The sequence below is a fragment of the Cavia porcellus genome, unplaced genomic scaffold (genome assembly GCF_034190915.1).
Source record: "Cavia porcellus strain 051 isolate PalLab524CR breed Dunkin Hartley unplaced genomic scaffold, mCavPor4.1 scaffold_32, whole genome shotgun sequence".
Taxonomy (NCBI): domain Eukaryota; kingdom Metazoa; phylum Chordata; class Mammalia; order Rodentia; family Caviidae; genus Cavia; species Cavia porcellus.
Genome location: NW_026947515.1, coordinates 21,697,012 through 21,723,530, shown reverse-complemented (window position 1 = coordinate 21,723,530; position 26,519 = coordinate 21,697,012). Strand labels below are relative to the sequence as shown.

At 53.7% G+C, this 26,519-nt stretch overlaps 1 long non-coding RNA gene across 1 annotated transcript; it reads left to right on the top strand.

Moving 5' to 3' along the window:
* The first annotated feature begins 285 nt into the window (after positions 1-285).
* LOC134474322 (uncharacterized) lies at positions 286-26,519 on the top strand. Its single transcript, XR_010045110.1, has 6 exons — positions 286-334; positions 455-661; positions 4,607-9,591; positions 9,719-9,869; positions 9,990-10,196; positions 23,701-26,519. It is a non-coding gene; the product is annotated as an uncharacterized LOC134474322 (long non-coding RNA).

Sequence of the window (26,519 nt, the reverse complement as noted above, 5' to 3'; positions counted from 1 at the left end):
ACAATGCGGACCAAGAAGAGATGGGGACAACAGCCATCTGCCATGCATCGAGTGAGGTGAGGGTCACTGGACTGAGCCGCCCGCCTGCCCCCCGTGGAGGGGTGTATAGTGGTGCGGTGGAGTTCTGGGCCTCTCCCCTGCCCTCCCCAGCTCAGCCTTCACTGGCTCCATGTTTTCCTCCAGGTTCCTGGGACTTGGCACTCCCAGCTCCTGGATCCTGTCTCACCATGCATTTCCTCCCTCCTGCCAGCCTGCCTGCCCTCCAGGACCCCGTGATGATGCGGCCCACGATGAGTTGAGGCGGACAACAGCTGTCCACCAGACAGCCAGCAAGGTGAGGGTCCTTGTGCCTGGGGGCCCCCATGATGTTTTGTGGTGTGTGGTGCTGGGGTCACTTACTGGGCCACCCGCTGGCCCACCCTTTGCTCAACCCTTGCTCATTGCCTTCCTCCAGGTTCCTGGAACCCAGCTCTCTGGGCTCAGGGCTCTGGCCCCCCCAGCTGCAGCCTCCCAGCTCCAAGCTGCCGGCTCTGCTGGAAGCTCCTACCTGCCTGCCTGCCTGACTGCCTGCTGGCCTTCCTGCCTTCCAGGACCCCACGACGATGAGCAAGAGGAGATGAGGGGGACCACAGCCATCCAGCACACACCACAGCACAGCCAGGTGAGGGTTCTTGAGCAGCCTCCCCCACCCCCCCCACCCCCGTGCATTGTGGAGGGGTCACGTTCTGGGCTGCCCTCTTGCCAGGCTATTGTAGCCTCTGCCACGTAGGCAGGGCCCTTCCTTCCAGCCCTGGGATCCTTCATGCCTCTCCTCTGTGCCTCTTAGGGCCACACACCCACCAGGCTCCAGGGCAGCCATCTGACTTTCACCCATAAAGATGGAAGGAAGGGAAGGAACAAAGAAAGGCTCCCTGCAAACCAAGGGACGAATAAGTGAATGAATGAGTGAATGAACGAATGAAGGAATGTATGAACAGAAGAACCAATAAAGGGAGAATCATCACTGTCTCCATTCATCAGTCCCTCCACCCCGCCCATTTTTGGACCTCTGCCCTCCTCCTTTCTCCCTCACCAGGCTTGCTCTCTCTCTCCCTCTGTCTCTCTCTCTCTCTGTGCTTTCCCCTCCCTCCTCTCTCCTCTCTCCTCACTCTGCCTGCTCTCTGATGTTTTGGGGTTTGTTTGCTTGGACCACGGTGGTGGCTGGCTGCTTCTGCCTTTCCAGCGCTCCACTCCATTTCACCCCCGGCTCTCACCTCCTTTCATTCTTCTCCCTCCTCCTCCTCCTTCTCTCCTCAATACTGATGCTGGAACCACAGATGGACAGAAACTCGGGGCCCCCACCCCAATCCTAGGCACCAAGACCAGGGGAAGGGGTGGAAGGGTGGGGGCATTAGCCTCTTGGGATTGATGGTGAATTAGGGAGAGATGTGTGGAGTGGAGTTTGGGCCCTCGGAACTGAGCCTGGATGAGCCAGAGATGGAAGGAAGGAGCGGTGGGTGCTGCTGGTGGAGGTGGGAGCTGGATGTGACTAAGTCCGGGGTCACTTTTTAATTTGCATGTGAGTTCAAACCTCCCATCCCGTCCCCTCCCATTTCAGCTGGTCTGTCTCCCTGCCTGTTTCCCACATGTGGCAGAGAAAGGGGCTCAGGAGTGGTCTGGGGGCCAGCGCTGATGCATTTAGCCCACAAGGGAGGGAGTGTAGCCAGACAGACAGACAACCTGCACCTGTCTCTGTCTCTATTCAAAAACGGAAGTCAGCCATGAACCTTCTGGGCCTCTGGCTCAGCGGTCCCTGTGCCCACACTTCAAATGGGAGGTCACCAGTTTAATACACTGGAATCCTGCCAGCCACGCCGCCTCAGAAATGCTCGGTGCCATGGCCTTTCGAACCACACTTCCCCCATCATTTATAAAGGATTTATGTTTTTGTGTCTTTTATGTGTTTTATTTTTAATTTTTTTCGCTTCTTGAGCCAGGGTCTCTAGGGATGCAATTTGGCCTGGCCTTGAGCTCCCTTTGGAGCCTAGGCTGGTCTCCAACTCCCAACATGCCCCTTATTTGACCAGAAGCAAGGGAGGAAGGAAGGGAGGAAAGAAGGAAGGAAGAAAGGAAGGAAGGAAGGAAGGAAGGAAGGAAGGAAGGAAGGAAGGAAAGAAGGAAGGAAGGAAGGAAGAAGGAAGGACCACTAAAAGACCATGGTCCATCTGTCCCTCTGTCCCTCCCTCCTTTCATTCCTCTGCTCAGTCCCGGTTGGTTCTGGGGCCAGCCAAGGGTCGTGGGTTTCAGTGTCTGACTCCAACACATGTGGAAGAGGGGGTGTCCTGGTGTGCAGGTGGGAGGTTTCCCAGCTCAGCTAATAAGATATTCCAAAGCCTGTCAATGTAAGCAGCTTGGAATCTGCTGTGTGTGTGTGTCTGTGTGTGTGTGTGTCTGTGTGTGTGTGTGTGTCTGCCTGTCTGTCTGTCTGTCTGTCTGTCTGCCTGTCTACCAGTGATGAACCCAAATGCCATGATTTTGAGTTAGCCATGGGAGGGAGGACAAGCAAGGCGGGGTTAGGGCTAGGGTTCGAGTTAGGCTTTGTGTTACTGTTTGAGAAAAGGGTTAGGGTTAGGATTTCAGGCTTCAGGGTGACCTGTCAGTGCTCCGAGGGAGTAGCTGGGTTCCTGAGACGTCAGATTGGTCGCATTTCACCCCAAAAACACACACACATGCCCGGTTTCCTACACTCAGCTTGAAAACACACACATTCCCCGCTCCTGAACTTCACCCTAATATGCTCACACATGCCAGAATCCCTGGGCTCACCCTCAAAACACACACAAGCCGTCTACCCAAAGCTCATGCTAAATATACACACATGCCCCGTTCCATGGGCTCATTCGGAAAACACAAGCTGGCTCCTTCTCCTACTTCACACTAAAACACACACACAAGCCACGTTTCCCACCCTCACCCTAAAATCATACCAACTCACAGTAACACACACACAATGTCCCACTCACCAGACTCATCCTAATAGATACATACACACGCACAATCCTAGTTCCTCACGCTAACAGACACATGCCACCCCAAATATTGATGTAAGACTCGCTCTCTCTCTCTCTCTCTCTCGCTCTCTCTCTATCTCTCTCTCTGTCTCTCTTTGTCTCTCTCTCTCTCTCTCTCTCTCTCTCTCTCTCTCTCTCTCTCTCACTTTTGTGACAGGATATCTGTCTGTATTTTGCTGGCGGTTCTGGGTGAAAAACCCTTGTGAAATATGGACGATCCACACTTGGGGAGAAAGGTAGGGCCGAAGTCCCATGAGAAAAGCAGAATGAGCCTTAACCACACGCAGGAGAGTAAAATCAACTCACTCACTCCACCCAGGAAGCAGAAGACACACAGGTCAGGTGTCTGTCTGTCTGTCTGTCTGTCTGTCTGTCTGACTGGGTGTCAGACTCTCGCTAAATCCTTTGCAGGAGGACATCTTTCCTTCTGGTGGTTCACTGTTCAAAGTCTTTGTGATATTTTTTGCTGGCTCCAGGCTGACCAGCGACTCTCTGAGACTTTGGAAACCAGTGATCCAGGCCAGTGGTGGTCACTCAGTGCAGGCCAGCTAAGCTCAGCTCATCTCACTGGACTGCAAATGCATCCATCCTGCTGCTCGGATTCCTCTGTGTGTCTGTCATTCACGAACTCACTTCAGATCTTTTGCATCTCTTTGCTCTCTGACCCATGTTGTAGCTTGGCATAACTGACAGCATCAGCAACAAGCCCAGAATTTCATTTTACTAGTGCCCTGAATTTGACCCAAGAAAATGGAAGGTGACTCAGAATACAAGTCCCATCGGAAATCTAGAATGAGCTGTGGTACCTACAGATTGACAAAAACATGGAAACCTTCTCACCCAAAGAAGCAGGATTCAGGTGTGGGTCAACTGAAAATGACTGAAAGATTCGAGCCAAATTGTTTGGAACAGTATCAGGATGTCTTTTGGGATTCTCTCCTTCAGAGACTCTGTCACTTTCCAGTTCACTCAGATGCTGCCGCCTGTTCCATGTTTTGGCCACCAGAGGGCAAAGCTTGCGAACCCAGCCACAGTGGAAGATTCTTAAGTCCAGAGACAGACATAGAAGCAGAGAAAGACATCACAGATACTGCACGCGACACATTCTTTTGGAATGGACCTGTCCCGTGTTGGAGGGGGAAACAGGAGGGAGGACGGCACCTCATTTGGGAGCGTTAGGCTTAGGCTTAGGCTCAGTGTCAGGGTTTTAGGCAGTGGAAGCTAAGGAAGGTGCTCTGACACTGGCTTTCCTGAGGACTGGCATCTTTCTGGGGTTGCCTGTGGCCTTGCATCTGAGGCCAGTGTTTCTTCCCCATCTCTGTTTTCATCCATAAGAGACTGGAGGTTGTCAGAGAACTTGGACCCTGGCGGTACCTCTGGGATAATGTACCTGTCCTCTTTAGCAACAGGGGCGCTGTCTCATTTGGGCAGAAGAGGAGGATGTGCATGTCCACTCTAGCAACCAGATGGCGCTGTCTCATCTGAGGAGAGCGTGGCAGGCAGGGAAGCTGATGACACAGTGATGGGGGCTATTTCTCTCTCTCTCTCTTTTGCAGATGACCACCTGGGCTGGCTGTTGGTGTAGACCATGAGCATCTATAGGCTCAGATCCCAGAGCATATACTTTGTGCAGGGAAGGTTTCCCACGTGGCACTGCGGCTTAGGTCGGAGACTGGAGGCCACTGGGTTCCATACCAATCTCTGATGGCTGCTGCTGGACACCAGTACCCTCTGAGGTGGTGCCAGGACCCTCGGATGGCTATAGATATGTATCCTGCCCGTTTCTACTGTGCACGTGTGTGTGAGTGTGTGGGGGATGCCTTGCCCCAGCAGGGCCCTCCTACATGTTCGGGCCAAGGGGTCAGGAGATTCGTAAGGAAGGCTATGACCAAGGAAGGAGGCCATCGGGGAGCACCAGGGGGCACCCGCACAGCTGACACACAAATGGACGTGAGGGTCACATGGACTGGTTCACCTGTCTGTGGCAAGTGAAGACAGAAGAACTGTACCGACACACAGATGGGCACATTTTCCTGGGGCCCATGTCTTCGAGGAACCTGCAGCCTTGTCACCCTCTGTCTATCTGTCTGATCAGAAGGGAGTTACCTTGTTACCTGCCACCAAGGGTGCCATAGCAAGCGGTGGCTGTGTCTGATGACAGACAGGAGAGAGGTGGTGCCACGTGTTGTTGGCTGTCTCTGTCTTTGGGCTGCATGTAGGGGAACTCAGGGTTGTGTGTGTATAGGGCTGGGTCAGCATCCAGTGTGTGCCAGGACTGGCCTGGGTCCTTCTGAGAGCAGGCACAGCCCCTGGAATGAATTCCTGCTGTTGGTCTTGCCTGCCTCCATGGGGCCTCCAATGTTGGGGTCTTTTCCCCCTACCCTTACCTTCATCCTGGGCTCTGCATAGATCCTTCAGGCTCATACGATGGTCTGCATCATGCCCACTAGCTACCCTCCAGGGCTAACAATGGAAGGTTGTTGGGGTCACAGAGCAGCCTGATATTGGCTCCTCCTCTGAGGTTGAGGAAAGAGCAGTGCCAGTACCCTCTAAAGGGACTGAATCTCTCTGTAGAGCACAGCCTAGTGTGACCCATATAGTTCCACCCTCCAACTGGGAGGGGGACTGAAGACCTCTAGTTCTGATGAGCCCACCCATCACTGATGAATGTCAGATTCTAATTAAGTCACTTCCAGCAGGACTTCTAGAGCCAGGAGGTGGTTGTTGAGGATTTGGGGAGCAGTGTATTAAGTTGCGGGAGTGGCCCTGGGGGGGTTCATGTTAGGTCTACCAGAGGGGTGAGGGTTAGAGATCTGCTGGGATTAGGGAGCCAGTGGCTTAGAGAAGCCCCTATTCACATGAACCCCCACCTCCTACTCCATCCCCCACCCACCACAAAGGAATGCCAGTTTAGATGCTGGATTAGAATCAACCCCACCCTAGAGGAAGTTGCTGTGTTGTACCAAAAAGCAACTTGACAGTCTAGTTGAATTGTTCCCCATGGAAAAATTTATTGCATTTCTCTTTTCCTAACGTAGCATCCTGAAACATGGAGAAATCACTGGCTCACCTTAAAAGTCCCATCAGAGCAGCAAAAGGAGCCAGCCAGCAGGGTGAACCACGCCCCTTCCCCAGGCCTGCCTCACACAGGAGACAAAAATCAGCCCTCTTACTTCACCAAAGGAGGCGGGAGGAGAAAGGTGTCTGTCTGTCTGTCTGATGCTGAGTGAAAATCCATGTCAACCTCTAGCTGAATGTCATTTCCAGTGGGATACCTGTCTGCCTGTTTGGTTTGGTGGTTCTCAGATCCAGAGATCCGTGAAAAAACACAGAAAGAGTGTTCAGGCTTGGCTCCCTGGCTCCCAGCCTCCTGCGCTCACACTGGGCACTGATGAGTGCAGGTTCACAACACAAACATGCTCCCCCCGCATCCACCCACACCCCAACTCTAACAACCCACACAGATGTCCTGATCATCACCTATAAAACTGGCATATGAAGCTCAGCTCGGCTCAGCACTGCACTGCTCTGCTTCACTTGGCTCTGCTCAGCTGGGCTCCATAAACCCCACATGTGTCTGTCTATCCATTTGCCCCCTGATTGGACTGACTCCTAGATCATCATCCATGAACCCACTTGGGACCCGTTTCTCTCTGTTTGCTCTCTCTCTCTCTCTCTCTCTCTCTCTCTGTCTCTCTCTCTCTCTCTCTCTGCTTTTTGTCGTGCAAGGGGCCTTGCTTTTAGCTGTCTCTCAGCTGTCCTTGTGGCCCTATGCCTTTTTTCACTCTCTCCTCCCTGCTTTTTCTCAGACCCTAACACCACACACACCCTTATGCCTTGATCTTCACCCGAGAGCCTAACACTCAGGGCTCAGCTGAGCTCTGCTGATGCATCCCAGATCTACCTACTCCTCTTCCTGCCTGTCTGCTGGGATTCCCACATCTGTCCTACACAAACACCTTTGGATCCTCTCTCCGATCCCTCCCTGTTTTCATCCCCAGTCCTGTCCCTTTTACCACCCATCTGCACACTCTCTGTACCTTTCTCTGAGCCCTTAGACTCTTTCTGCCTCACTCTCTCTGTCTGTCTCTCTGTCTCTGTCACTGTCTCTGTCTCTGTCTGTTTCTCTGTCTTTCTCTGTCTCTGCTTTCCTCTGGCCTTTGCCTAGTTTGGGTTCTCTCTGGTTTTGTTTGCAGGGGGAGGAGCTGCAGTCTTTTTTCACTCTCTCGGGTTTTCTCCCTCCCTGGGCTGCTTTCAGTCTCTCTCTGCTTTCTTACCTTCCCCTGGGCTTTTTGGGGCTGGGTCTCAGTTGTTTGTGCAGCCTCACCCATGTCTCTGTTAACTGGGGCCTTCCCCACTCTTTTACAGACCGTAACATCACACAGACACACACACACACACACACACACACACACACACACACACACACACATACACACACACACACCTATGCCCTGATCATCAACCATGAGCCTAACACACACAGCAGCTCAGCTCAGCTCAGCTCAGTGGATTCTAATCTAAGCCTCTGCCTGGGTCTTGCTGCTGGGATTGCCCTGTCTGTCTTCAGTCCCTTTGCCTCTTTTGGATCCCTCCCTCCATCCCTCATTCCCCAGTTTATCCCCCCCCCTCCTTTCCCATTTACCACTGGCTGGGCTGTCCCCTCTGTGCTATTCTCCGGGGGGCCCTTTAACTCTTTGGACATCTCTGTCTCTGGCTGTTTCTCCATCTCTGTCTCTGTCTCTTTCTTTGCTTTTCTCAGGACCTCTGCTCTTTGAAGTTTTACATTCTTGCCTTTTGGCTCTGGGCTCTGTGCTCTGGTTTCTGTGCTGTGGTCTCTGGGCTCTTGGAGGCTGGGCACAGAGTGGAGGGGACTGAGTGAGTGAGTGGGCTGCCTGGGAGTGGCAGACAGGATGCAGGGAGTGGAGTAGGGTGGCAACAGGGTGTTGGTTCCGGAGGCTTAGCTAGAGGAGTGCTGGATTAGGGCAGGCCAGTGGACCCCAGGCAGCTAGGGTTAGGATGGCCTGGGTTAGAATTAGCGCAGGGTTGCAGTTTAGCCAGCCTCTGGGCTTAACAGGCAGGGATTTAGGGAGGCAATGGGCTGCCACGCCCCAGCAGCCATGCCACACCCCAGGCTGGATTGGATCTGCTGTGGGTTCATGCACCATGAATTCCACAGCCTAGGTGAAATTTTCCAAGTGGGAAAAGTCTGTCTGCTGACTGAACATCGAATTCTCCGAGGCTTTCCTGCTTCCTCTCAGCATCCAAGGCCTCCGAGGTTCTCCTGTGTCCCTGAGTCCCTGGCTTTCTGATTTCCAAGATTGGGCAGAGTTCAGTCAAGGTTCCCTGCCTGGCTTTAAACCCTGCTTTCTCTGGGATTTCTGGGTTCCCTGAGCTCCCTGGGTGCCCTGCCTCCTCTATCCTCTCTGCCTCTTCTGGCTGCCCTGGCTGGCTTCCCCAGTCTCCCTCCTGGCTTCCCTGGCACCCCTTCTTCCCAGGCTCCCTGGGCTCCCTGGCTCCTCCTTGCCTTCCTTCCTGGTCCCTGGGTGCTGCTCTGCCTCCCCAGGCTTCTCCGCCTCCTCTGTCTGCCCTGGATTGCCTCCCTGATGTCCTTGCTTCCCGGGCCCCCTTCCTTCCCTGGCTGCTTGCCTTCCTCTGTGCTCCTGGCCTGGCTGCCAGCCTCCTTGCCTTCACCCAGGGGCATCAGCACAGGCCACCCTCCCTCCTAGTCCTCACTGTCCACGTGGCCATCCCATTTTGGTGATTCTCCCATCCAGAGTTCTTTGGAGTACACCCTGCTGATCCCCACTCGCTGATGGCTCTCTGCCCTCTCAGCCCTAATCCCTAATCAGCCCCATATTCTTTTCCACTTTTTTAAAATGAAAATCCTGGGGGCTGGGTGTTTAACTCAGCGGCATAAACACCTGCCTTGCAAGCAGGGGGTCCTGAATTCGATCCCCGGTACAGATAAAAATGAAAAAGACCAAGAAAAAAAAATGAAATGAAAACCCTGCCTCTGAAATCCTGAGTCCACCCCATAATGCCATCCTCCTCCTCAGCCAATGAGCGAGCCAGGAAGTGAGTGAAGGGAAAGGGGACTTCCGGGACACCAGGGTGGTGCCACAGGAGGAGATGAAAGGATTAGGGGCCAGGTTGATGGGATCTGCAGCCAGCATGGAGGGATTAGCTGGGCTGCACGGGCGTGGCCAGATCTTGGGCTCCTGGGCTCCAGGGTTTCCCATGCATTCTCCCTGACTGACCTCAAGCCTTAACAAGCTCAGGCACCAGACACCATGCAGCAGGAGTTAACCAGCCCACACAGCCAGACCTCTGGCTGGCCCTCCAGAGCTCCCCTTCCCTGCTTTCTCTCTCCATTCCCCTCCAGGTTCCCAGGACCCCTCTTGCTGGCCCAGCTCCTGGCTCCCAGCTCTCCCAGGAGCTCTGCCTGCTTGCCTGGCTACCTGCCTGACTTCAGGGACCCCATGACAATGCGGACCAAGAAGAGATGGGGACAACAGCCATCTGCCATGCATCGAGTGAGGTGAGGGTCACTGGACTGAGCCGCCTGCCTGCCCCCCGTGGAGGGGTGTATAGTGGTGCGGTGGAGTTCTGGGCCTCTCCCCTGCCCTCCCCAGCTCAGCCTTCACTGGCTCCATGTTTTCCTCCAGGTTCCTGGGACTTGGCACTCCCAGCTCCTGGATCCTGGCTCACCATGCATCTCCTCCCACCTGCCAGCCTGCCTGCCCTCCAGGACCCCGTGATGATGCGGGCCACGATGAGTTGAGGCGGACAACAGCTGTCCACCAGACAGCCAGCAAGGTGAGGGTCCTTGTGCCTGGGGGCCCCCATGATGTTTTGTGGTGTGTGGTGCTGGGGTCACTTACTGGGCCACCCGCTGGCCCACCCTTTGCTCAACCCTTGCTCATTGCCTTCCTCCAGGTTCCTGGAACCCAGCTCTCTGGGCTCAGGGCTCTGGCCCCCCCAGCTGCAGCCTCCCAGCTCCAAGCTGCCGGCTCTGCTGGAAGCTCCTACCTGCCTGCCTGCCTGACTGCCTGCTGGCCTTCCTGCCTTCCAGGACCCCACGACGATGAGCAAGAGGAGATGAGGGGGACCACAGCCATCCAGCACACACCACAGCACAGCCAGGTGAGGGTTCTTGAGCAGCCTCCCCCACCCCCCCCCACCCCCGTGCATTGTGGAGGGGTCACGTTCTGGGCTGCCCTCTTGCCAGGCTATTGTAGCCTCTGCCACGTAGGCAGGGCCCTTCCTTCCAGCCCTGGGATCCTTCATGCCTCTCCTCTGTGCCTCTTAGGGCCACACACCCACCAGGCTCCAGGGCAGCCATCTGACTTTCACCCATAAAGATGGAAGGAAGGGAAGGAACAAAGAAAGGCTCCCTGCAAACCAAGGGACGAATAAGTGAATGAATGAGTGAATGAACGAATGAAGGAATGTATGAACAGAAGAACCAATAAAGGGAGAATCATCACTGTCTCCATTCATCAGTCCCTCCACCCCGCCCATTTTTGGACCTCTGCCCTCCTCCTCTCTCCCTCTCTAGGCTTGCTCTCTCTCTCCCTCTGTGTCTCTCCCTCTGTCTCTGTGCTTTCCCCTCCCTCCTCTCTCCTCTCTCCTCACTCTGCCTGCTCTCTGCTGTTTGGGGGTTTGTTTGCTTGGACCACGGTGGTGGCTGCTGCTTCTGCCTTTCCAGCGCTCCACTCCATTTCACCCCCGGCTCTCACCTCCTTTCATTCTTCTCCCTCCTCCTCCTCCTTCTCTCCTCAATACTTCTGCTGGAACCACAGATGGACAGAAACTCGGGGCCCCCACCCCAATCCTAGGCACCAAGACCAGGGGAAGGGGTGGAAGGGTGGGGGCATTAGCCTCTTGGGATTGATGGTGAATTAGGGAGAGATGTGTGGAGTGGAGTTTGGGCCCTCGGAACTGAGCCTGGATTAGCCCGAGATGGAAGGAAGGAGCGGTGGGTGCTGCTGGTGGAGGTGGGAGCTGGATGTGACTATGTCCGGGGTCACTTTTTAATTTGCATGTGAGTTCAAACCTCCCATCCCGTGCCCTCCCATTTCAGCTGGTCTGTCTCCCTGCCTGTTTCCCCCAGGTGGCAGAGAAAGGGGCTCAGGAGTGGTCTGGGGGCCAGCGCTGATGCATTTAGCCCACAAGGGAGGGAGTGTAGCCAGACAGACAGACAACCTGCACCTGTCTCTGTCTCTATTCAAAAACGGAAGTCAGCCATGAACCTTCTGGGCCTCTGGCTCAGCGGTCCCTGTGCCCATACTTCAAATGGGAGGTCACCAGTTTAATACCCTGGAATCCTGCCAGCCACGCAGTCTCAGAAATGCTCGGTGCCATGGCCTTTCGAACCACACTTCCCCCATCATTTATAAAGGATTTATGTTTTTGTGTCTTTTATTTGTTTTATTTTTAATTTTTTTCACTTCTTGAGCCAGGGTCTCTCTATGGATGCAGTTCGGCCTTGCCATGAGCTCCCTTTGGAGCCTAGGCTGGTCTCCAACTCCCAACATGCCCTTTATTTGACCAGAAGCAAGGGAGAAAGGAAGGAAGGAAGGAAGAAAGGAACGAAGGAAGGAAGGAAGGAAGGAAGGAAGGAAGGAAGGAAGGAAGGAAGAAGGAAAGACCACTAAAGTCCATTTGTCCATCTGTAGCTCTGTCCCTCCCTCCTTCCGTTCCTCTGCTCAGTCCTGGTTGGTTCCTGGGCCAGCCGAGGCTGTTGTGTATGAGTGTCTGCCTCCAACACATGTGGAAGAGGGGGTGCCCTTGCGTGCAGGTGGGAGGTCACCCAGCTCAGCTAATAAGATATTCCAAAGTCAGTCAATGTAAGCAGCTTGGAATCTGCTGTGTGCCTGTGTGTCTGTGCTTGTGTGTGTGTGTGTGTGTGTGTGTGTGTGTGTGTGTGTCTGTGTCTGCCTGCCTGCCTGCCTGCCTGTCTGTCTGTCAGTCTGTCTGTCTACCAGTGAGGAACCCAAATGCCATGATTTTGGGTTAGCCATGGGAGGGAGGAAAAGCGAGGCGGGGTTAGGGCTAGGGTTAGAGTTAGAGTTTGTGTTACTGTTTGGGAAAAGGGTTAGGGTTAGGATTTTAGGCTTCAGGGTCACCTTTCAGTGCTTCGAGGGAGCGGCCGGATTCCTGAGACGTCGGATTGGTAGCATTTCACGTCAAACACACACACACACATGCCAGGTTTCCTACACTCAGCTTGAAAACACACACATTCTCCGCTCCTGAACTTGACCCTAATATGCTCACACATGCCAGAATCCCTGGGCTCACCCTCAAAACACACACAAGCCCTTCTCTGCTTTACACTAAAACACACACAAGCCGTCTACCCCAAGCTCATGCTAAATATACACGCATGCCCCGTTCCATGGGCTCATTCGGAAAACACAAGCTGGCTCCTTCTCCTACTTCACACTAAAACACACACAAGCCACGTTTCCCACCCTCACCCTAAAATCATACCAACTCACAGTAACACACACACAATGTCCCATTCACCAGACTCATCCTGATAGATACATATACACACACAATCCTAGTTCCTCACGCTAACAGACACATGCCACCCAAAATATTGATGTAAGACTCACTCTCTCTCCCTCTCTCTCTGTCTCTCTCTCTGTCTCTCTCTCTGTCTCTCTCTCTCTCTCTCTCTCCCTAACTTTTGTGACAGGATGTCTGTCTCTATTTATCTGGTGATTCTGGGTGAAAAAGCCTTGTGAAATATGGATGATCCATACTGGGGGAAGGAGGGAGGGCCGAAGTCCCATAAGAAAAGCAGAATGTGCCTTAACCACACTCAGGAGAGAAAAATCAACCCACTCACTCCACCCAGGAAGCAGGAGACAGACAGGTCAGGTGTCTGTCTGTCTGTCTGACTGGTGTCAGAATCCCGCTAAATCCTTTGCAGTGGGACATCTTTCCTTCTGGTGGTTCACTGTTCAAAGTCTTTGTGATTTTGTTCCTGGCCCCAGGCTGACCAGCGACTCTCTGAGACTTTGGAAACCAGTGATCCAGGCCAGTGGTGGTCCCTCATTGCAGGCCAGCTAAACTCAGCTCATCTCACTGGACTGCAAATGCATCCATCCTGCTGCTCGGATTCCTCTGTGTGTCTGTCATTCACGAACTCACTTCAGACCGTTTGCATTTTTTTGCTCTTTAGCCCATGTTGTAACTTGGCATAACTGACAGCATCAGCAACAAGCCCAGAATTTCATTTTACTAGTGCCCTGTATTGGACCCAAGAAAATGGAAGATGACTCAGGCTACAAGTCCCATGAGAAAACCAGAATGAGCTGTGGTACCTACAGATTGAGAAAAACATGGAAACCTGCTCACCCAAAGAAGCAGGGTTCAGCTGTCGGTCAACTTAAAAGGACTGAAAGATTCGAGCCAAATTGTTTGGAACAGTATCAGGATGTCTTTTGGGATTCTCTCTTTCAGAGACTCTATCCCTTTCCAGTTCACTCTGATACTGCCGCCTGTTCCATGTTTGGCCACCAGAGGGCAAAGCTGAGAACCCAGCCACAGTGGAAGATTCTCAAGTCCACCTAGACAGGCATAGAGGCAGAGAAAGACATCACAGACACTGCGCGCGACACATTCTTTCTGGAATGGACCTGCCCGTGTTGGAGGGGGGCACAGGAGGGAGGATGGCACCTCATTTGGGAGGGTTAGGCTTAGGCTTAGGCTAGGGTCAGAGTTTTAGGCTGTAGAAGCTAAGGAAGGTGCTCTGACACTAGCTTTCCTGAGGACTAACATCTCTCTGGGGTTGCCTGTGGCCTTGCATCTGAGGCCAGTGTTTCTTCTCCATCTCTCTTCATCCATAAAAGGCTGGAGGTTGTCAGAGAACTTGGACCCTGGCAGTACCTCTGGGATAATGTGCCTGTCCTCTTTAGCCACCAGAGGCGCTGTCTCATTTGGGCAGAAGAAGACGATGTGCGTGTCCCTCTGGCCACCTGATGGTGCTGTCTCATCTGAGGAGAGCGTGGCAGGCAGGAAAGCTGATGACACAGTGATGGGGGCTATTTCTCTCTCTGTTTTGCAGATGACCACGCGGGCTCGCTGTTGGTGTACACCACGAGCATCTGTAGGCTCAGATCCCCTAGCATATACTTTGTGCAGGAAAGGTTTCCCAGGTGGGACTGAGGCTTCAGTTGGAGACTGGAGGCCACTGGGCTCCGTACCAATCTCTGATGGCTGCTGCTGGACACCAGTACCCTCTGCGGTGGTGCCAGTACCCTCGGATGGCTATAGATATGTGTCCTGCCCGTTTCTAGTGTGCTCGTGTGTGTGTCAGGGGGATGCCTTCCCCAGCGGGGCCCTCCTACATGGACAGGCCAAGGGGTCAGGAGATTCGTAAGGAAGGCTATGACCAAGGAAGGAGGCCATCCGGGAGCACCAGGGGGCACTGCACAGCTGACACACAAATGGACGTGAGGGTCACATGGACTGGTTCACCTGTCTGTGGCAAGTGAAGACAGAAGAACTGTACCGACACACAGATGGGCACATTTTCCTGAGGCCCATGTCTTCAAGGAACCTGCAGCCTTTTCACCCTCTGTCTGTCTGTCTTGTCAGAAGGGAGTTACCTTGTTTCCTGCCACCAAGGGTGCCATAGCAAGTGGTGGCTGTGTCTGATGACAGACGGGAGAGAGGTGGTGCCACATGTTGTTGGCTGTCCTTGTCTTTGGGCTGCATGTAGGGGAACTCAGGGTTGTGTGTGTATATGACTGGGTCAGCATCCAGTGTGTGCCAGGACTGGCCTGGGTCCTTCTGAAAGCAGGCACAGCCCCTGGAATGAATCCCTGTTGTTGGTCTTTCCTGCCTCTGTGGGTCCTCCAATGTTGGGGTCTTTTCCCCCACCCTTACCTTCACCCTGGGCTCTGCAGAGACCCTTCAGGCTCATACGATGGTCTGCATTGTGCCCACTAGCTAACCTCCAAGCCCAACAATGGAAGGTTGTTGGGGTCACAGAGCAGCCTGATATCAGCTTCTCCCCTGAGGTTCAGGAGGGAGCAGTGTCAGTACTGCCTAAAGTGACTGACTCTCTCTGTGGAACAAAGCCTAGTGTGACCCATATGGCTCCACCCTCCAACTGGGAGGGGGTCGGAAGACCCCTAGTTCTGATGACTGATGAATGTCAGAGTCTAATTAAGTCACTTCCAGCGGGACTTCTGGAGCCAGGAGGTGGTTGTTGAGGATTTCGGGAGCAGTGTGTTAGGTCACGGGAGTGGCCCTAGGGGGTTGGTGTTAGGTCTAGCAGAGGTGTGAGGGTTAGAGATCTGCTGGGATTAGGGAGCCAGTGGCTTAGAGATGCCGCTATTCACATGAACCCCCACCTCCCACTCCCTCCCCCACCCACCACAAAGGAATGCCAGCTTAGAGGCTGGATTAGAAACACCCCCACCTAGAGAGGAAGTTGCTGTGTTGTACCAAAAAGCAAATCGACAGTCTAGTTGAATTGTTCGCCATGGAAATATTTATTGCGTTTCTCTGTTCCAAAGGTAGCATACTCAAACATGGAGAAATGCCTCACTCACCTTTCAAGTCCCATCAGAGCAGCAAAAGGAGCCAGCCAGCAGGGTGAACCACGCCCCTTCCCCAGGCCTGCCTCACACAGGAGACAAAAATCAGCCCTCTTACTTCACCAAAGGAGGCGGGAGGAGAAAGGTGTCTGTCTCTCTGTCTGTCTGATGCTGAGTGAAAATGCATGTCAAACTCTAGCCGAATGTCATTTCCAGTGGGATACCTGTCTGCCTGTTTGGTTTGGTGGTACTGGGATCAAGAGTCTGTGAAAAAACACAGAAAGAGTGTTCAGGCTTGGCTCCCTGGCTCCCAGCCTCCTGCGCTCACACTGGGCACTGATGAGTGCAGGTTCACAACACAAACATGCTCCCTCCGCATCCACCCAAACCCCAACTCTAACAATACACAGAGGTGTCCTGATCCTCACCTATAAAACTGGCATATGAAGCTCAGCTCGGCTCAGCACGGCACTGCTCTGCTTCACTTGGCTCTGCTCAGCTGGGCTCCATAAACACCAAATGTGTCTGTCTATCCATTTGCCCCCTGATTGGACTGACTCCTAGATCATCATCCATGAACCCACTTGGGTCCCTTTCCCTCTATTTGCTCTCTCTCTCTCTATCTCTCTCTATCTCTCTATCTCTCTATCTCTCTCTGTCTCTCTCTCTCTGTCTCTCTCTCTGCCTCTCTCTGTCTCTCTCTCTGTCTCTGTCTCTCTCTCTCTCTCTCTCTCTCTCTCTCTCTCTCTCTCTCTCTCTCTGCTTTTTGTCCTGCAATGGCCCTTGCTTTCAGCTCACTCTCAGCTGTTCTTGGGGCCCCGTGCCTTTTTTCACTCTCTCCTCCCTGCTTTTTCTCAGACCCTAACACCACACACACCCTTATGCCTTGATCCTCACCCGTGAGCCTAACACTCGCGGCTCAGCTCAGCTCTGCTGATGGATCCCAGATCTACCTACTCCTCTTCCTGCATGTCTGCTGGGATTCCCACATCTGTCCTACACAAACACCTTTGGATCTTCTCTCTGATCCCTCCCTGTTTTCATCCCCCATCCCGTCCCTTTTAACCCCCATCTGCACCCTCTCTGTACTGTTCTCTGAGCCCTTAGACTCTTTCTGCATCTCTCTTTCTGCCTCACTCTCTCTGTCTGTCTGTCTGTCTCTCTGTCTCTGTCACTGTCTCTGTCTGTCTCTGCTTTCCTCTGGCCTTTGCCTAGTTTGGGTTCTCTCTGGTTTTGTTTGCAGGGGGAGGAGCTGCAGTCTTTTTTCACTCTCTCGGGTTTTCTCCCTTCCCTGGGCTGCTGTTCAGTCTCTCTCTGCTTTCTTACCTTCCCCTGGGCTTTTTGGGGCTGGGTCTCAGCTGTTTGTGCAGCCCGCCCATGTCTCTGTTCACTGTTGCCCTCCCCACTCTTTTACAGACCCTAATAACACACACACACACACACACACACACACACACACACACACACAGCTATGCCCTGATACTCACCCACTAGCCTAACATACACAGCAGCTCAGCTCAGCTCAGCTCAGCTCAGCTCAGCTCAGCTCAGCTCAGCTCAGCTCAGCTCAGGGGATTCTAATCTAAGCCTCTGCCTGGGTCTTCCTGCTGGGATTGCCCTGTCTGTCTTCAGTCCCTTTGCATCTTTTGGATCCCTCCCTCCTTCCCTCATTCCCCAGTTTATCCCCCCCCTCCTTTCCCATTTACCACTGGCTGGCCTGTCCCCTCTGTGCTATTCTCCGGGGGGCCCTTTGACTCTTTGGACATCTCTGTCTCTGGCTGTTTCTCCATCTCTGTGTCTGTCTCTTTCTTTGCTTTTCTCAGGACCTTTGCTCTTTGAAGTTTTACATTCTTGCCTTTTGGCTCTGGGCTCTGTGCTCTGGTTTCTGGGCTGTGGTCTCTGGGCTCTTGGAGGCTGGGAACAGACTGGAGGGGACTGAGTGAGTGAGTGGGCTGCCTGGGGGTGGCAGATGGGATGCAGGGAGTGGAGTAGGGTGGCAACAGGGTGTTGGTTCCGGAGGCTTACCTAGAGGAGCGCTGGATTAGGGCAGAGCAGTGGACCCCAGGCAGCTAGGGTTAGGATGGCTAGGGTTAGGATTAGCGCAGGGTGGCAGTTTAGCCAGCCTCTGGGCTTAGCAGGCAGGGATTTAGGGAGGGACCGGGTTGCCACCCCCCAGCAGCCATGCCACACCCCAGGCTGGATTGGATCTGCTGTGGGTTCATGCACCATGAATTCCACAGCCTAGGTGAAATTTTCCAAGTGGGAAAAGTCTGTCTGCTGACTGAACATCAAATTCTCCTAGGCTTTCCTGCTTCCTCTCCGCATCCAAGGCCTCCGAGGTTCTCCTGAGTCCCTGAGTCGCTGGCTCTCTGCCTTCCAAGACTGGGCAGAGTTCAGTCAAGGTTCCCTCCCTGGGCTTACCCTGCTTTGTCTGGGATTTCTGGGTTCCCTGAGCTCCCTGGGTGCCCTGCCTCCTCTATCTTCTCTGCCTCTTCTGGCTGCCCTGGCTGGATCTCCTGATCTCCCTCCTGGCTTCCCTGGCACCCCTTTTTCCCAGGCTCCCTGGGCTCCCTGGCTCCTCCTTGCCTTCCTTCGTGGTCCCTGGGTGCTGCTCTGCCTCCCCAGGCTTCTCCGCCTCATCTGTCTGCCCTGGATTGCCTCCCTGATGTCCTTGCTTCCCGGGCCCCCTTCCTTCCCTGGCTCCTTGCCTTCCTCTGTGCTCCTGGCCTGGCTGCCAGCCTCCTTGCCTTCACCCAGGGGCATCAGCACAGGCCACCCTCCCTCCTAGTCCTCACTGTCCACGTGGCCATCCCATTTTGGTGATTCTCCCATCCAGAGTTCTGTGGAGTACACCCTGCTGATCCCCACTCGCTGATGGCCCTCTGCCCTCTCAGCCCTAATCCCTAATCAGCCCCATATTCTTTTCCAGTTTTTTTAAATGAAAATCCTGGGGTCTCAGGGTTTAACTCAGCAGCATAAGCACCTGCCTTGCAAGCAGGCGGTCCTGAATTCGATCCCTAGTACAGATAAAAATGAAAAAGACGAAAAAATAAATAAAATGAAAATCCTGCCTCTGAAATCCTGAGCCCATCCTGCACCCCAGTCCTCCTCCTCAGCCAATGAGGGAGCAAGAAAGTGAGCAAAGGGAAAGGGACTTCCGGGACAGCAGCATGGTGCCACAGGAGGAGATGCAAGGGTTAGTGGCCAGGGTGGAGGGATCTGCAGCCAGGATGGAGGGATTAGCAGGTCTGCACGGGCGTGGCCAGATCTAGTGACTCCTGGCTGCCAGGGTTTCCCATGCATTCTCCCTGAGAGAGCTCAAGGCTTATAAGCTCAGGTACCAGACACTGCACAGCAGGAGTTAACCGGCCCACACAGCCAGACCCTGGCTTGCCCTCCAGAGCACCCCCTTGCTGCTTTCTCTCTCCATTCCCCTCCAGGTTCCCAGGACCCCTCTTGCTTGCCCAGCTCCTGGCTCCCAGCTCTCCCAGGAGCTCTGCCTGCTTGCCTGGCTACCTGCCTGACTTTTGGGACCCCATGACAATGCGGACCAAGAAGAGATGGGGACAACAGCCATCTGCCATGCATCGAGTGAGGTGAGAGTCACTGGACTGAGCCGCCCGCCTGCCCCCCGTGCAGTGGAGTATAGTGGTGGGGTGGAGTTCTGGGCCTCCCCCGCTGCCCTCCCAGGCTCAGCCTTCACTGGCTCCATGTTTTCCTCCAGGTTCCTGGGACTTGGCACTCCCAGCTCCTGGATCCTGGCTCACCATGCACCTCCTCCCTCCTGCCAGCCTGCCTGCCCTCCAGGACCCCATGATGATGCGGGCCACGATGAGTTGAGGCATACAACAGCTGTCCACCAGACAGCCAGCAAGGTGAGGGTCCTTGTGCCTGGGGGCCCCCATGATGTTTTGTGGTGTGTGGTGCTGGGCTCACTTTCTGGGCCGCCCCCTGGCCCACCCTTTGCTCACCCCTTGCTGGTTCCCTCCCTCCAGGTTCCTGGAACCCAGCTCTCTGGGCTCAGGGCTTTGGCCCCCCCAGCTCCAAGCTCCCAGCTCCAAGCTGCCCCCTCTGCTCGAAGCTCCTACCTGCCTGCCTGCCTGACTGCCTGCTGGCCTTCCTGCCTTCCAGGACCCCACCAGGATGAGCAAGAGGAGATGACTGGGACCACAGCCATCCACCACACACCACAGCATAGCCAGGTGAGGGTTCTTCAGCAGCCTCCCCCGCCCCCGCCCCCCCGTGCATTGTGGAGGGCTCACGTTCTGGGCTGCCCTCTTGCCAGGCTATGGCAGCCTCTGCCACGTAGGCAGGGCCCTTCCTTCCTGCCCTGGGATGCTTCATGCCTCTCCTTTGTGCTTCTTAGGGCCACACACCCACCAGGCTCTAGGGCAGCCATCTGACTTTCACCCATAAAGATGCAAGGAAGGGAAGGAACAAAGAAAGGCTCCCTGCAAACCAAGGGACGAATAAGTGAATGAATGAGTGAATGAACGAATGAAGGAATGTATGAACAGAAGAACCAATAAAGGGAGAATCATCACTGTCTCCATTCATCAGTCCCTCCAGCCAGCCCATTTTTGGACCTCTGCCCTCCTCCTCTCTCCCTCTCTAGGCTTGCTCTCTCTCTCCCTCTGTCTCTGTGCTTTCCCCTCCCTCCTCTCTCCTCTCTCCTCACTCTGCCTGCTCTCTGCTGTTTGGGGGTTTGTTTGCTTGGACCACGGTGGTGGCTGGCTGCTTCTGCCTTTCCAGCGCTCCACTCCATTTCACCCCCGGCTCTCACCTCCTTTCATTCTTCTCCCTCCTCCTCCTCCTTCTCTCCTCAATACTTCTGCTGGACCCACAGATGGACAGAAACTCGGGGCCCCCACCCCAATCCTAGGCACCAAGACCAGGGAAAGGGGTGGAAGGGTGGGGGCATTAGCCTCTTGGGATTGATGGTGAATTAGGGAGAGATGTGTGGAGTGGAGTTTGGGCCCTCGGAACTGAGCCTGGATTAGCCCGAGATGGAAGGAAGGAGCGGTGGGTGCTGCTGGTGGAGGTGGGAGCTGGATGTGACTAAGTCCAGGGTCACTTTTTAATTTGCATGTGAGTTCAAACCTCCCATCCCGTCCCCTCCCATTTCAGCTGGTCTGTCTCCCTGCCTGTTTCCCACATGTGGCAGAGAAAGGGGCTCAGGAGTGGTCTGGGTGCCAGCGCTGATGCATTTAGCCCACAAGGGAGGGAGTGTAGCCAGACAGACAGACAACCTGCACCTGTCTCTGTCTCTATTCAAAAACGGAAGTCAGCCATGAACCTTCTGGGCCTCTGGCTCAGCGGTCCCTGTGCCCACACTTCAAATGGGAGGTCACCAGTTTAATACACTGGAATCCTGCCAGCCACGCCGCCTCAGAAATGCTCGGTGCCATGGCCTTTCGAACCACACTTCCCCCATCATTTATAAAGGATTTATGTTTTTGTGTCTTTTATGTGTTTTATTTTTAATTTTTTTCGCTTCTTGAGCCAGGGTCTCTAGGGATGCAATTTGGCCTGGCCTTGAGCTCCCTTTGGAGCCTAGGCTGGTCTCCAACTCCCAACATGCCCCTTATTTGACCAGAAGCAAGGGAGGAAGGAAGGGAGGAAAGAAGGAAGGAAGAAAGGAAGGAAGGAAGGAAGGAAGGAAGGAAGGAAGGAAGGAAGAAGGAAGGACCACTAAAAGACCATGGTCCATCTGTCCCTCTGTCCCTCCCTCCTTTCATTCCTCTGCTCAGTCCCGGTTGGTTCTGGGGCCAGCCAAGGGTCGTGGGTTTCAGTGTCTGACTCCAACACATGTGGAAGAGGGGGTGTCCTGGTGTGCAGGTGGGAGGTTTCCCAGCTCAGCTAATAAGATATTCCAAAGCCTGTCAATGTAAGCAGCTTGGAATCTGCTGTGTGTGTGTGTCTGTGTGTGTGTGTGTCTGTGTGTGTGTGTGTGTCTGCCTGTCTGTCTGTCTGTCTGTCTTTCTGCCTGTCTACCAGTGATGAACCCAAATGCCATGATTTTGAGTTAGCCATGGGAGGGAGGACAAGCAAGGCGGGGTTAGGGCTAGGGTTCGAGTTAGGGTTTGTGTTACTGTTTGAGAAAAGGGTTAGGGTTAGGATTTCAGGCTTCAGGGTGACCTGTCAGTGCTCCGAGGGAGCAGCTAAGTTCCTGAGACGTCAGATTGGTCGCATTTCACCCCAAAAACACACACACACACATGCCCGGTTTCCTACACTCAGCTTGAAAACACACACATTCCCCGCTCCTGAACTTCACCCTAATATGCTCACACATGCCAGAATCCCTGGGCTCACCCTCAAAACACACACAAGCCGTCTACCCAAAGCTCATGCTAAATATACACACATGCCCGTTCCATGGGCTCATTCGGAAAACACAAGCTGGCTCCTTCTCCTACTTCACACTAAAACACACACACAAGCCACGTTTCCCACCCTCACCCTAAAATCATACCAACTCACAGTAACACACACACAATGTCCCACTCACCAGACTCATCCTAATAGATACATACACACGCACAATCCTAGTTCCTCACGCTAACAGACACATGCCACCCCAAATATTGATGCAAGACTCGCTCTCTCTCCCTCTCTCTCTCTCTCTCTCTTGCTCTCTCTCTCTCTCTCTCTCTCTCTCTCTCTCTCTCTCTCTCTCACTTTTGTGACAGGATATCTGTCTGTATTTTGCTGGCGGTTCTGGGTGAAAAACCCTTGTGAAATATGGACGATCCACACTTGGGGAGAAAGGTAGGGCCGAAGTCCCATGAGAAAAGCAGAATGAGCCTTAACCACCCGCAGGAGAGTAAAATCAACCCACTCACTCCACCCAGGAAGCAGAAGACACACAGATCAGGTGTGTGTCTGTCTGTCTGTCTGTCTGTCTGACTGGGTGTCAGACTCTCACTAAATCCTTTGCAGGAGGACATCTTTCCTTCTGGTGGTTCACTGTTCAAAGTCTTTGTGATATTTTTTGCTGGCTCCAGGCTGACCAGCGACTCTCTGAGACTTTGGAAACCAGTGATCCAGGCCAGTGGTGGTCACTCAGTGCAGGCCAGCTAAGCTCAGCTCATCTCACTGGACTGCAAATGCATCCATCCTGCTGCTCGGATTCCTCTGTGTGTCTGTCATTCACGAACTCACTTCAGATCTTTTGCATCTCTTTGCTCTCTGACCCATGTTGTAGCTTGGCATAACTGACAGCATCAGCAACAAGCCCAGAATTTCATTTTACTAGTGCCCTGAATTTGACCCAAGAAAATGGAAGGTGACTCAGAATACAAGTCCCATCGGAAATCTAGAATGAGCTGTGGTACCTACAGATTGACAAAAACATGGAAACCTTCTCACCCAAAGAAGCAGGATTCAGGTGTGGGTCAACTGAAAATGACTGAAAGATTCGAGCCAAATTGTTTGGAACAGTATCAGGATGTCTTTTGGGATTCTCTCCTTCAGAGACTCTGTCACTTTCCAGTTCACTCAGATGCTGCCGCCTGTTCCATGTTTTGGCCACCAGAGGGCAAAGCTTGCGAACCCAGCCACAGTGGAAGATTCTTAAGTCCAGAGACAGACATAGAAGCAGAGAAAGACATCACAGATACTGCACGCGACACATTCTTTTGGAATGGACCTGTCCCGTGTTGGAGGGGGAAACAGGAGGGAGGACGGCACCTCATTTGGGAGCGTTAGGCTTAGGCTTAGGCTCAGTGTCAGGGTTTTAGGCAGTGGAAGCTAAGGAAGGTGCTCTGACACTGGCTTTCCTGAGGACTGGCATCTTTCTGGGGTTGCCTGTGGCCTTGCATCTGAGGCCAGTGTTTCTTCCCCATCTCTGTTTTCATCCATAAGAGACTGGAGGTTGTCAGAGAACTTGGACCCTGGCGGTACCTCTGGGATAATGTACCTGTCCTCTTTAGCAACAGGGGCGCTGTCTCATTTGGGCAGAAGAGGAGGATGTGCATGTCCACTCTAGCAACCAGATGGCGCTGTCTCATCTGAGGAGAGCGTGGCAGGCAGGGAAGCTGATGACACAGTGATGGGGGCTATTTCTCTCTCTCTCTCTTTTGCAGATGACCACCTGGGCTGGCTGTTGGTGTAGACCATGAGCATCTATAGGCTCAGATCCCAGAGCATATACTTTGTGCAGGGAAGGTTTCCCACGTGGCACTGCGGCTTAGGTCGGAGACTGGAGGCCACTGGGTTCCATACCAATCTCTGATGGCTGCTGCTGGACACCAGTACCCTCTGAGGTGGTGCCAGGACCCTCGGATGGCTATAGATATGTATCCTGCCCGTTTCTACTGTGCACGTGTGTGTGAGTGTGTGGGGGATGCCTTGCCCCAGCAGGGCCCTCCTACATGTTCGGGCCAAGGGGTCAGGAGATTCGTAAGGAAGGCTATGACCAAGGAAGGAGGCCATCGGGGAGCACCAGGGGGCACCCGCACAGCTGACACACAAATGGACGTGAGGGTCACATGGACTGGTTCACCTGTCTGTGGCAAGTGAAGACAGAAGAACTGTACCGACACACAGATGGGCACATTTTCCTGGGGCCCATGTCTTCGAGGAACCTGCAGCCTTGTCACCCTCTGTCTATCTGTCTGATCAGAAGGGAGTTACCTTGTTACCTGCCACCAAGGGTGCCATAGCAAGCGGTGGCTGTGTCTGATGACAGACAGGAGAGAGGTGGTGCCACGTGTTGTTGGCTGTCTCTGTCTTTGGGCTGCATGTAGGGGAACTCAGGGTTGTGTGTGTATAGGGCTGGGTCAGCATCCAGTGTGTGCCAGGACTGGCCTGGGTCCTTCTGAGAGCAGGCACAGCCCCTGGAATGAATTCCTGCTGTTGGTCTTGCCTGCCTCCATGGGGCCTCCAATGTTGGGGTCTTTTCCCCCTACCCTTACCTTCATCCTGGGCTCTGCATAGATCCTTCAGGCTCATACGATGGTCTGCATCATGCCCACTAGCTACCCTCCAGGGCTAACAATGGAAGGTTGTTGGGGTCACAGAGCAGCCTGATATTGGCTCCTCCTCTGAGGTTGAGGAAAGAGCAGTGCCAGTACCCTCTAAAGGGACTGAATCTCTCTGTAGAGCACAGCCTAGTGTGACCCATATAGTTCCACCCTCCAACTAGGAGGGGGACTGAAGACCTCTAGTTCTGATGAGCCCACCCATCACTGATGAATGTCAGATTCTAATTAAGTCACTTCCAGCAGGACTTCTAGAGCCAGGAGGTGGTTGTTGAGGATTTGGGGAGCAGTGTATTAAGTTGCGGGAGTGGCCCTGGGGGGTTCATGTTAGGTCTACCAGAGGGGTGAGGGTTAGAGATCTGCTGGGATTAGGGAGCCAGTGGCTTAGAGAAGCCCCTATTCACATGAACCCCCACCTCCTACTCCATCCCCCACCCACCACAAAGGAATGCCAGCTTAGAGGCTGGATTAGAAACACCCCCACCTAGAGAGGAAGTTGCTGTGTTGTACCAAAAAGCAACTTGACAGTCTAGTTGAATTGTTCCCCATGGAAAAATTTATTGCATTTCTCTTTTCCTAACGTAGCATCCTGAAACATGGAGAAATCACTGGCTCACCTTAAAAGTCCCATCAGAGCAGCAAAAGGAGCCAGCCAGCAGGGTGAACCACGCCCCTTCCCCAGGCCTGCCTCACACAGGAGACAAAAATCAGCCCTCTTACTTCACCAAAGGAGGCGGGAGGAGAAAGGTGTCTGTCTGTCTGTCTGATGCTGAGTGAAAATCCATGTCAAACTCTAGCTGAATGTCATTTCCAGTGGGATACCTGTCTGCCTGTTTGGTTTGGTGGTTCTCAGATCCAGAGATCCGTGAAAAAACACAGAAAGAGTGTTCAGGCTTGGCTCCCTGGCTCCCAGCCTCCTGCGCTCACACTGGGCACTGATGAGTGCAGGTTCACAACACAAACATGCTCCCCCCGCATCCACCCACACCCCAACTCTAACAACCCACACAGATGTCCTGATCATCACCTATAAAACTGGCATATGAAGCTCAGCTCGGCTCAGCACTGCACTGCTCTGCTTCACTTGGCTCTGCTCAGCTGGGCTCCATAAACCCCACATGTGTCTGTCTATCCATTTGCCCCCTGATTGGACTGACTCCTAGATCATCATCCATGAACCCACTTGGGACCCGTTTCTCTCTGTTTGCTCTCTCTCTCTCTCTCTCTGTCTCTCTCTCTCTCTCTCTCTGCTTTTTGTCGTGCAAGGGGCCTTGCTTTTAGCTGTCTCTCAGCTGTCCTTGTGGCCCTATGCCTTTTTTCACTCTCTCCTCCCTGCTTTTTCTCAGACCCTAACACCACACACACCCTTATGCCTTGATCTTCACCCGAGAGCCTAACACTCAGGGCTCAGCTGAGCTCTGCTGATGGATCCCAGATCTACCTACTCCTCTTCCTGCCTGTCTGCTGGGATTCCCACATCTGTCCTACACAAACACCTTTGGATCCTCTCTCCGATCCCTCCCTGTTTTCATCCCCAGTCCTGTCCCTTTTACCACCCATCTGCACACTCTCTGTACCTTTCTCTGAGCCCTTAGACTCTTTCTGCCTCACTCTCTCTGTCTGTCTCTCTGTCTCTGTCACTGTCTCTGTCTCTGTCTGTTTCTCTGTCTTTCTCTGTCTCTGCTTTCCTCTGGCCTTTGCCTAGTTTGGGTTCTCTCTGGTTTTGTTTGCAGGGGGAGGAGCTGCAGTCTTTTTTCACTCTCTCGGGTTTTCTCCCTCCCTGGGCTGCTTTCAGTCTCTCTCTGCTTTCTTACCTTCCCCTGGGCTTTTTGGGGCTGGGTCTCAGTTGTTTGTGCAGCCTCACCCATGTCTCTGTTAACTGGGGCCTTCCCCACTCTTTTACAGACCGTAACATCACACAG